The sequence below is a fragment of the Mus pahari genome, chromosome 16 (genome assembly GCF_900095145.1).
Source record: "Mus pahari chromosome 16, PAHARI_EIJ_v1.1, whole genome shotgun sequence".
NCBI classification, from domain to species: domain Eukaryota; kingdom Metazoa; phylum Chordata; class Mammalia; order Rodentia; family Muridae; genus Mus; species Mus pahari.
Window position 1 is genome coordinate 46,514,300 of NC_034605.1, and position 10,898 is coordinate 46,525,197.

At 42.2% G+C, this 10,898-nt stretch overlaps 1 protein-coding gene across 1 annotated transcript in view; it reads left to right on the forward strand.

The window, feature by feature from the left end:
* Nucleotides 1–1,606: 1,606 nt before the first annotated feature.
* The window catches only part of Rnf182 (ring finger protein 182), a 50,884-nt gene continuing 41,592 nt past the window's right edge, over nucleotides 1,607–10,898 (forward strand). Inside the window, exon 1 of the mRNA XM_021215828.2 lies at nucleotides 1,607–1,880. The gene's annotated coding sequence lies outside the window, so the exon portion shown is untranslated. The remainder of the gene's footprint in view (nucleotides 1,881–10,898) is intronic.

A 10,898-nucleotide genomic window follows, 5' to 3' on the forward strand; every position in this document is an offset into this window, starting at 1 on the left:
CTACGTTTGGTACAGTACAACCGTATCAAATTTATTTAACCAGATCACCGTTGGTCTGCATACACTTTGTTTTACATTTTTGCTGGTAGAAAAGTGGGGGGGATGTTGCACCCTTGCATAGCTCTCACTAACCTATTTATGGGTTTCTGTGTGACATTTCTCAGATTCAGATAGCTGGGAGAAACATACATGCACTTTGAGTTTTGATACATGTCTTCAAATGACTTAATGGCATGACAGAAAGTTTTCGTTCTCTTGCCTTCATCTGGAAGCACTGATCTTTTTATTTAAAATAAAATGCAGAGCCAGGCGTGGTGGCGCACGCCTTTAATCCCAGCACTCAGGAGGCAGAGGCAGGTGGATTTCTGAGTTCGAGGCCAGCCTGGTCTACAAAGTGAGTTCCAGGACAGCCAAGGCTACACAGAGAAACCCTGTTTCGAAAAAAACCAAATAAATAAATAAATAAATAAAATAAAAAATAAAATAAAATAAAATGCAGGCAACCTTCCTTAGGAGTGAAATGTTTTCCATTTTAGTACATAAAATGGACCTTCCATTTTTATTAGTTAATACATGGAGCCTCCTCTATTGGTAACGTCTTTTTTTGTTTGTTTGTTTAGTTTTTCAGTAATGCCGTTGTTTTGGTGTGTCCTTCTCAGACAGCTAGCAAACCCAGAAAACGATAGCTCTCCGGGGGGTTAGTAAGTTATTGGGACTTCTTTGGTGATTCACAAATGCCAGGAAAGTCCGTGGCCTGCTCGTTGAGGTCCAAAGGAAGACACTGTAGAATTTGGATTTAATCTCTGAACTTTCAAGAAAACATAGTATAGAGGGGGTGACTCACCCAGGGGAGCTGCCCTCCAGCTCTGTCCTTTAAAGGGAGCATGACCCAAGGCCTGCTGGTACTTTTCCCTCCTTCTCCAAAAATTACTTCAGGAGAGGATGTCTAGACTCCAAGGGAGCCTTGCTGCTTTCCTAAGGGTCAAGGTCTGCAGTATGAGGCTAGGCTAGTCGGTGGCTCTGTCACTTGGTGCCCACGGTGGATGGTGGATGCTTAGCAGTATCCGATCCTAAGAAGTGTGGCAGTGTTTCACATTCACACTGCAGCCTGTGTGTGAAAGTTGTGGTTTAACATCTCGTGTTTATCATCAGAAGTCAAGGCCCCCTTTCCCTTCCTACGGGAGCCCCTGGCAAGGCAGGTGCTTGGCTTGATTGGCGGGAGACCAGAAATGCACCAGAGGCAAAGGTTGCGGTTGGTTGGTTGGTGGTGACTGTGGTGGTGGTGGTGTCTGCTGCACCTGCCGCAACAGGACTACCAGTTGCTCAATAGTTTATCACTTTCTTTTCCCTTAAGTGATTTTCCGTTTCGAGGACAGAGCTTCGTAAAAGAAAGGTGTGGTGGCGATGGAGTCCTTAGGGCTTTGGAATGTCCAGAGAGAGCAAAGCCGAGCCCGCACTGCAATAAGATCTGGTTCTCGCTCGGCTTAGGGCTCTCTGGAGCCTTCCTGTCTCTGGCAAGGGACTCTGAGACTCGGGAGTGTCTACTCTGGCGGTGGCTCCGGGTGTTTGGGGGTGGGGTCCTTGTCCTCTCCACACTGGCCAGCTGCTGAGAAGAAGGGCGTGGATTTCAGGGCTGGCGGGGTCCGGGACCGTGGTGCCTTAGGGGTTCAAGCTCTCCGCCGGCCCCGGCACTGGCGGTTGCCATGGTGACGTAGGGTCGGCTATGCGCTGTAGAGACAAAGCGGCCCGCCCGCTCGCGGCTCCCGAGCTCCTCCTCCGCCGCGCCTCCCTCAATCCCCGGCGCCGCCGCCTGAGTGGCTTTCGGTCCTCCCATCGATCCTCCTGTCCGTCCTCCCGCGGCCCCCGCCGCCGCTGGTCAGGTAAGGCGCGCGACGGTCCGCGCGGCCCAGGAAGGGTCCCCCGAGCGCGGGGTCCAGTCGCTGCGGGGATGCACCGGACGCCCTGCGGGGCTACCCTGATGCCACCCACCGTCACGGCCTCCCGGAGCCCCGCGAGCCCAGCACCCGTAGCAAACTTCGGGCCGCGCGCCGGGCTGCGGAGCATAGCCCTCGGCACCGCCTGATCTGTCCCGACCAAGTTGAGGGGCGGGCCGAGCCATACCCACCTGCCGGGTGTCTCTTTTTTCCCCTTCCACCTCTCTCCTTCTTTAGGAGGAAAAGAAGGAAACAAATTACCCCAGGACGTTCGTGTTTCATGGTTAATCCCTTACAGAATAGAATAGGAGGTGTAAGGAGCAAATGCAAGGTTTCTTTCTTTCTTTCTTTTTTTTAATTTAACACAAATCTTTGAAAAGTCAGCTCCTTCTGACGCTTGTGGTCCATGCATTTAGAAGTGGTATCTGAAGTTTCTCTGGGTTTTGGATCTGAATCTGGAACTGCATGGTGGGAAAGAGTGCTCGGGCTCCTCGTCTAGCCTTTCTAGAGCTGTTAGCTGGACCAGTACCTTGTGGAGGAGATACTTGGCACAGACATCGTTGCTATTGTTTTTGGGAGATATTGTGTTCACGCTCTAGGCAAGTGGAAAATGCCTTGTGTTTTTATGCAAGGGAGCCATCCAAAGCATCTTCAGAGGCAGGTGTCCAGGCAGTGTTTGCATCAGTGTTTACGTGTGCTGGCAAGGTCTGAGATGCAGTTGCCAAGGGCATTGGGGTACCTGATAGGGAACTGCCCAAGTTGTGGGTACCAGTCCCTTCCAGTGGCCACAAGCCAGCAGATCATTTCGTGATAGTTTGTTGCAGACACAAAGGATAAAATTTAAAATGTGGTAGTGAAGACTTTTTTGGGGGGGGGGAAGTACTAGAAATGATATGTACTATTATGAGAGAAAACATGTTTTTCAGGGTTACAGGTGATCAGTTAAGGATATTATACATGTGCGGATGTTATTTTATTAATTGGGGACAGTCGCTGTGTTGATAACTGGAAAATTACCCGCCTGATTAAGTTGTATAACTCAACTTAGAAAAAATATGTTTAAGTAGGTTAGAGAACGTTTTATGGAATGAAAGGAACTGTATTTTGTTGTTGTTAGCTCATATTATAGTTAATGAAACAGTAATACTGATTATTTTGAGTTGTGGTTAACTTGATTAGAATTCTGGGTATTATAGCTACAGGAGGTGCCATCCCAGAGTGATTATTTAATATCCCCCCTCCTCCTTTGGGATTCCAACACCTGTTAGCTTGCTGATTGCTGGGTTCCTAAGCTTGTTCTCATGTGCCAACAATTTTGAGTAATGCCACTTCATTATAAGCCTGCATTGGAAACTAAAGGATTTATACTGCAGTAATTTTCAGATTATTTCCACAATTAGGCTTGTTTTGAAACCGAGTTTTTACCTGCAGAGCGGCTCACAGATGCTCTGCTAAATACTCTTTGATGGAGGTAATAAAACACTAGCCCGATTCAGATGAAGTGGAGCGGGGTGGAGAAGAGAAGTAGAGGAGGAGAATCAGTTATTTTCTCATTTCAACCCGAGAGGCAGTCAGACCATCAAAAAATGAAGATGCATTATATAGTCACAGAATGTAGTTGCTTGGTACTAAAAATACAATGTGAGTTCTTTCTAAGGTACCAGGGGTGCAGCTTTATTTAGCTCTTTGTCAGCAATCCTAACATTCAAGTACAAGGACTCTGTACGTGTAGCTATATGAAACCCACACTGGGAATTCTAGCCTGGGCAGTTGTGGCTCAAAATTAGAGTGTTAAAGCACAGAGCTGCTTAACGTGACTATGGCAAGATAAGAGCAGGTACAAGATTCAATGGTTTGGCGTCTTCAAACAGCACCATTTTCTTTTTCTTCCTTCAAAAACAAAACAAGTAAATAGAAATAAACAGCTACAGATTGAATGCACTGACTGCTTAACTGTATTAGGTGACTTACAGAAACATGGTCTCACGGTTACATATATCACTGGCTTCCTGGACTGTGAGTTACCACCAGGGCTAAAGCCACCATGGGTAAGAGGACAGCCATACTATTGTAGTAGGAAATGCAAAAACATACCTTAGAGACTTGGAACTTGACTCAGATCAGCCACTTGGGGGAAGCAAGTTTGCCCTTAGGTGTGGAAGATTGGTCATGTCTCTTCAAGATTCTCAAGGGTGCTTGTCTTTTTATTGCAGATCCTGGTTTAACAGTCTGAATTTTACAAAGAAAAACTGGCCTTAGTTTTTGGTCTAAGTTGTAAAACACAATCAGGTAAAGGTGGTATGGTTGGCCCACCTGAGACTTCTGTTCTTCATGTGTATCAAATGTATTCAAAGACACCAAAGCAAGCCAAGGAATTTTAACTTCAAATTGTTGTTACCTCCGTGCTGTTGAGCATCAGTTGTCTGTCACCTTAAAGCCTGCCTGGCAGCCTAAAGCCACTTAGCCTCCCTCCGTTTCCTGTTTCTGGGCCATCATTCTCTTGCAATTTCTGGTTGCACTGTGATAGCACAATTGCATCCAGGGCAATGTGTGGTAGCATTTATAAAATCACATTGCTGAAGGACGATCAGTTCTTAATGACTTCATTACCCAGACACTTAGGCTTCGATATGTGGCTGGAGTGAAGGCGACCCTGAGACCTCGAGGCAAGATGCTATAAATATAAGGTATCATCTCCTGACCTGCCGAGCACGGCGGGTATTGATCATAGCTGCAGTGCAGAGAACAGGTGGAGAGAGACTGGCCATGGTGGCAGGAAGGGGTATTTGGTGGCATAGTTTATTAGTAATGACTGATTAGGTAGAAAAATGACTGTGGGTATATTCCAGTTTTGCGCTTGAAGTGATGGAAAGATACAACAATTTAAAGCCATACTGCAAACTCTTAAGTGCTGGGTGGAAAATGTATATGTTTATATTTTTGAGATAGAAGTGTAGTTCAAAGAAAATGACTGATTTCTCTTACCTTCTAGCTACATGTAGCACTTAGTATAGATTCAGACACAGTTAATAAATGTGGACCAAGGAACTTCTTATTGATGAAGCTATTAGAACTCTTTGGGTGAAGAATATTTATTTTACACATACTCTGATTATTTCTTTGATTTTGTTTTTTGGTTCACCATGTCACCACAGTCTACTCACGTGGTTTACTATGCTGCCCTGGTTGCTTTTTTTGTCTATTTGTTTTAGGGGAAAAGTTACCACTTAACCCCATACTGATTTAAAAAACAAAACAAAACCCATTTATACCCTCAGAACTTCTTTTTAAAATGTGGTTTGGCTAATTTGTAGCTCAACCAGAAAAATGTTGGAACTCAGTGCGTGACGGTGTGCATTAATGAGAAACTACATCACAAGCCTCATTCTTCATTTTGGATGTCTGCCGTGGTGCTGTGGTGGGCAGAAGCATTTGGGCTTCTGTTGGTGTATTTCTGTCACACACATCCTCAAGTGTCTTATGCTAGATTTCCCCTTCTTCCCTTAAATTCCATCAAAGGTGAACTGGGCCCAAGGGCCCTCGGGGCACAGTGTTCAGGCAGCAGGGAGGAGGGGCTCTGGTGCTTCTAACCATCATCGTAATACTTCATGGTTCAGATTCCCTGGCAGTTAACCAAGGTCATTTTCCTAGGGTGACCTCTCACACCAGGAGTGCTGATTGATCCTGGTGGCTGAGACCCACTTTCCCACTCTGACTAAAATGTGCATTCGGCATATGCACTTTGAACATTGCAAATCACACATGAAAGTCAGAAAACACATTCCCCCCACCCCACCCCCCTCATGTAGGCCACGGAATCCACTTGCTCAGGAATGCAAGTTAGATGTTCAAGATCACAGTGAATTTAAAACGCTGGTCTGGTCTGGAGTGCTGGGTACATTTGAAAGGGCTGTGTTCTGAGTACTGGCCACTTGTCGGCTGTCTTCCTAATGTCTAACTGTAGTCATTCAAGCCAAACCTGGCCCTTTCTACAGCTTGCTCACAATGTGGAACGTCAGATAGAGTTCCATTGAAGAATAGATATTTACTCAAGCTCTTGAATTAAAAATCGAATGGGAAAGGGCTTCTCTGTGATTTTTATCTGGCATTTTCTCTTGTTATATGTCGATTTTCTAAGCCTCTGTTTGAGGTCATTTGGGTTTCCATCTGTGTTTTTAAAAAAATCAGCCAGTTAATCAATCAATCTACCAGCTAGTCAATCAATATCATCCAGTATGCCTGGCACTGTGCTAAGCAGGTTACAAATATGGGCACATTATTTTCTATGCATGAACTTTAGGTGACAGGTACAGGTCATTGTCCTTACTTTATGAATGTTGACACTGATGGTTATTGTTCTTAGGAAGTTGACAATGTGTTTTTGTTTGTTTGATTTTGTTTTTTTTTTCTTTTTTTCTTTTTTTTTTCAAACATAGCCTGTAAAGTTCTTAAAGGATGGAGGCAGGCAGAGAGTGCTGTCGAGAGAGAAAGAGAGTAAGAAAGAAGAACCTCAGAGTCCTTAGGACAAGTCAGAGACAGCCCAGGAAAGAACAATAATCCAAAGTGAGGCCCCTTCATGAGACAGTGAGAATAACAGACATTTCTGTGGCATATTTACATGAACTCAGCCGAACCAACACCAGGGGAAATGCATGTTCTTATAGCATATGAATTCACATAATAAATGAAACATCAAACCCTTTCAGAAGTTCTTCTTTTAATTAATTAATGTATTCTAGAGTCTACGAAGAGAATACTAATAGAGTCAAGTGTGGTGACATATGCCTGTAATCCCAGCACTAAGGAGACAGAGTTTGAGGTAAATTTCAGATTCATGGTCCACTTATAAATAGTCTAGCCTGGGCTACAGAGTGAGACCTCTCTCCTTTAAGAACTTTACAGGATATGTTTGAAAATCAAAAAACAAACAAACAAACAAAAACATTGTCAACTTCCTAAGAACAAGAACTGGGCATTACATATGCCCAGTACCAGATACAAGGTGGACAGAAGTCTGCTCTCCTTAATTAGAGTCTTTAAAGTCTTTTCTTGTCATTTAAACTTAATGATGTTTTGGTCCAATTCCAAAGTCAGCGTTGTTCTAAGGCTAGAAGGAACCGGCTGAGGTCCCGTGTAGTATTAGCTCAGCTTCCTATGTTACAAGGACATTATAATTGCAGTTAAAATTATTTGAATTATATCATTAGAAATCAAATATTACAATTCCATCTTCAACTTATTGGCTTCAGAGGCCTATACCTGAAAAGATTGTAGGTAAAAGAAAGATAACAGTAGCTGACATAGTTTTATGGCACCAGTTGTTATTAAGCTTTTGATCATTCTTTTAGTCAAAGATGACAGAAAGTGAATCTTTCACAATTTACCCTTGTCTTTCGAATGTTCATGCTTTATCTGCTGCCTCCTATCTACTCCCCACCCCAATACCCATGTTCTCTTGTTCTCAATAGAAGAATTACTAAGAGTTCCAAATTCAGGGGCCTTTATTCTGTAAGCTATATACAAAGTGGGATTAAATAAGAGACAGGTATCTATAAAAGCAGCAATCATCCATAGTTTTGTAGTTTCTTTTTAAAATACTGCCTTGGCTTTTATTTATTGAGCACTTATTTGGTGCCAGGAACCCCACTAAACATGCTATATAAGCTCTCTCTTCTCATCTCCACTCCTTGTCTCCTTAACTATGCACTGCTCACAGTTTATCCAACATGAAGTTGGTACATGGAGAAAACATGATGTGTGTGGCTAACTCTCCATCTGACGATAACTAGGATGGCTTTGTTAATTACCAGCAGCCCGAGGATGTCATCCTGCTGCAGGGAAGGTACAGTGAAATCTCGCTTATGTATACTCTGGAAAGAGCGGGCACTCAGGGCAGCTTAGTGGGCAGACCAGAAATTGCAGGCACGCTCACCTCGGCTTAGGGGATGACACCTCAGGAGGTAGACAAGAGAGGAGCATCATTGTTAAGATGGCTACTGATGACAGGTGGGCTCTAGGGGCAGAAGGAGGGAGAGGACTTACCATAAAATATGTATCTTGAATTAAAAGCAAAATTAAGTAGAGTGACCGTTTATCCTCTGAGTGTTTTATACTGGGTCCTAGATTGGGATTTTGGAAAGGGTACAGGATGAAAGGAGAAAAGAAAAGAAGAGAAAACTGGGGCTGGAGAGATGGCTCAGGGGTTGAGAGCACTGACTGCTCTTGCAGAGGGCTGGGGTTTGGTTCCCAGCATCCACATGGTGACTCATGGCTACCTATAACTCCAGTTCCTGGGGATCTGATGCCATCTTCTGACTCTACAAGCACTGGACATGCATGTGGCATACAGACATACCTGCAGGCAAACATAAGGTAAGACAAGTAAATCTAAATAATTATAAAAGAAAATAGAGGACGACCACTCTGTAACCGTTGGGCACTTCCAACTGGGATCTGCTCAAGGGTGCTCAGAATGTCACACTCAGTGCTTCACTGAGGAAGTTCTTTGCTTTAGGATGTTGAAGGTCAGGGTTGAAGCTAGGAATCTTAAAACAACAACAACAACAACAACAACAACAACAACAACAAAAACAGTTTCTGTCTGGGTCATTCCAGTACACAATGGGGTTTTCCTGGAATTCTTCAAGGAAAGGTTATAATTATGGAGAAAAAGAGGAACCAGAAATTTGGTTACACTCTTAACTGCTTATTAAAACTCATTATTTTTCCCATGCTCAAAAGCATTCAGAGAAAATGGCTTGGATTTGAATCCTGCCTGTGCCATCTTCGTGGCTTCATGATTTTGGGAGAAGCTCCTTCATTTCTTTGTTTCTTTTTTTCTTTCATTGTTTTATTTTTTATTTTTAAAACATATGTAAGAAATAATTGTAATAAAACAAATACATGGACAAAAAATATACAAGAATCATATGATATCTCAATGGAAGCAAAAAAAGAAAAAGAAAAGGTCTTTGATAAGATTCAACATGCATTCTTAATAAAAGCCCTAGAACAAGTAGGACTGTAGGAAGCATATTCCAACATAATAAAGATCATGTATGACAGACTCATGGCCAATATCATCCTAAATGAACAAAACCATCAGGAATGGAAGAGGAGTGCCTACTCTCCCTACTGCTCATCCATACTGTGATTGAAGCAATAAGGCAAGAGAAGGGATACAAATGGGGAAATATTAAGTCAAATTATTTTCAATTGAAGTTTATATTATCTTCTATCCAATGTGCCCAAAATTTGACTAGAAAAATTGTAGAAATTATTAATCATTTCAGCAAAGTGTTATAGTACATAATTGACTTACCAAATTTACCAGTCTTTTTTTTTTGTTTGTTTGTTTGTTTTGTTTTTTCGAGACAGGGTTTCTCTGTGTAGTCCTGGCTGTCCTGGAACTCACTCTGTAGACCAGGCTGGCCTCGAACTCAGAAATCCGCCTGCCTCTTCCTCCTGAGTGCTGGAATTAAAGGTGTGCGCCACCACGCCCGGCTTCAAATTTACCAGTCTTAATACATATGAGTAACAAGCATGCTGAGAAAGAGATTATGGACACACTCCTCTTCCCTGTTTCTCAAATAAAATAAAATATTTAGATTATACATAACAAAAGAGGTAAAAAACCTCCACAATGAAAACTTTAAATGTGTGAAGAAAGAGATCAAGGAACATACTAGAATTTGAAGACCTCCCAAGCATAAAGCTTGGGAGAATTAACATTGTGAAAAAAGACCTTTCTACCAAAACAATTTACTGATTCAATGAAATCACAATCATCATCCTCTTCTCATTCTTCACATAAATAGAAAGAAAATCCTCAATTTTATATGGAACAACAAAGACCCAGAATAGCCAATTAGTCCTAGATAAGTGTTTGTTTATGTGCATTCTGCTCATTTTAAGTGTTAAGTGCATCTAAGACCCCAACTTTTATACATCTGTTTCTATTGAGCCAATTTTGTTCGATATTAGAATGGCTACTCCAGCTTGTTTCTTGGGACCATTTGCTTGGAAAATTGTTTTCCAACCTTTTACTCTGAGGTAGTGTCTGTCTGTGTCACAGAGGTGCATTTTCTGTATGCAGCAAAATGCTGGGTCCTGTTTACTTATCCAGTTTGTTAGTCTATGTCTTTTTATTGATGAGTTGAGTCCATTGTTTTAAGAGATATCAAGGAAAAGTGATTGTTTCTTCCTGTTATTTTTCTTGTTAGAGGTGGAATTATGTTTGTGTGGTTATCTTTTTTTGGGGTTTGTTAAGATTGCTTTCTTGCTTTTTCTAGGGTATAGTTTCCCTCCTTGTGTTGGTGTTTTCCATCTACATTATCCTTTGTAGGGCTGGATTTGTGGAAAGATATTGTGTAAATTTGGTTTTGTCATGGAATATCTTGTTTTCTCCGTCTATGGTAATTAAGAGTTTTGTTGGGTATAGTAGCCTGGGCTGGCATTTGTGTTCTCTTAGGGTCTGTATGACATCTGTCCAGGATCTTCTAGCTTTCATAGTCTCTGGTGAGAAGTCTGGTGTAATTCTGATAGGTCTGCTTTTATATGTTACTTGACCTTTTCCCCTTACTGATTTTAATATTTTTTCTTTGTTTAGTGCATTTGACATTTTGGTTATTATGTGACAGGAGGAATTTCTTATCTGGTCCAGTCTATTTGGAATTCTGTAGGCTTCTTGTACGTTCATGGGCATCTCTTTCTTTAGGTTAGGGAAGTTTTCTGCTATAATTTCGTTGAACATATTTACTGGCCCTTTAAGTTGGGAGTCTTCATTCTCTTCTATACCTATTATCCTTAGGTATGGTCTTCTCATTGTGTCCTGGATTTCCTGGATGTTTTCTGTTAGGAGCTTCTTGTCTTTCACACTTTCTTTGACTTTTGTGTCAATGTTTTCTATGGTATCTTCTGTGCCTGAGATTCTCTCTTCCATCTCTTGTATTGTGTTGCTGATGC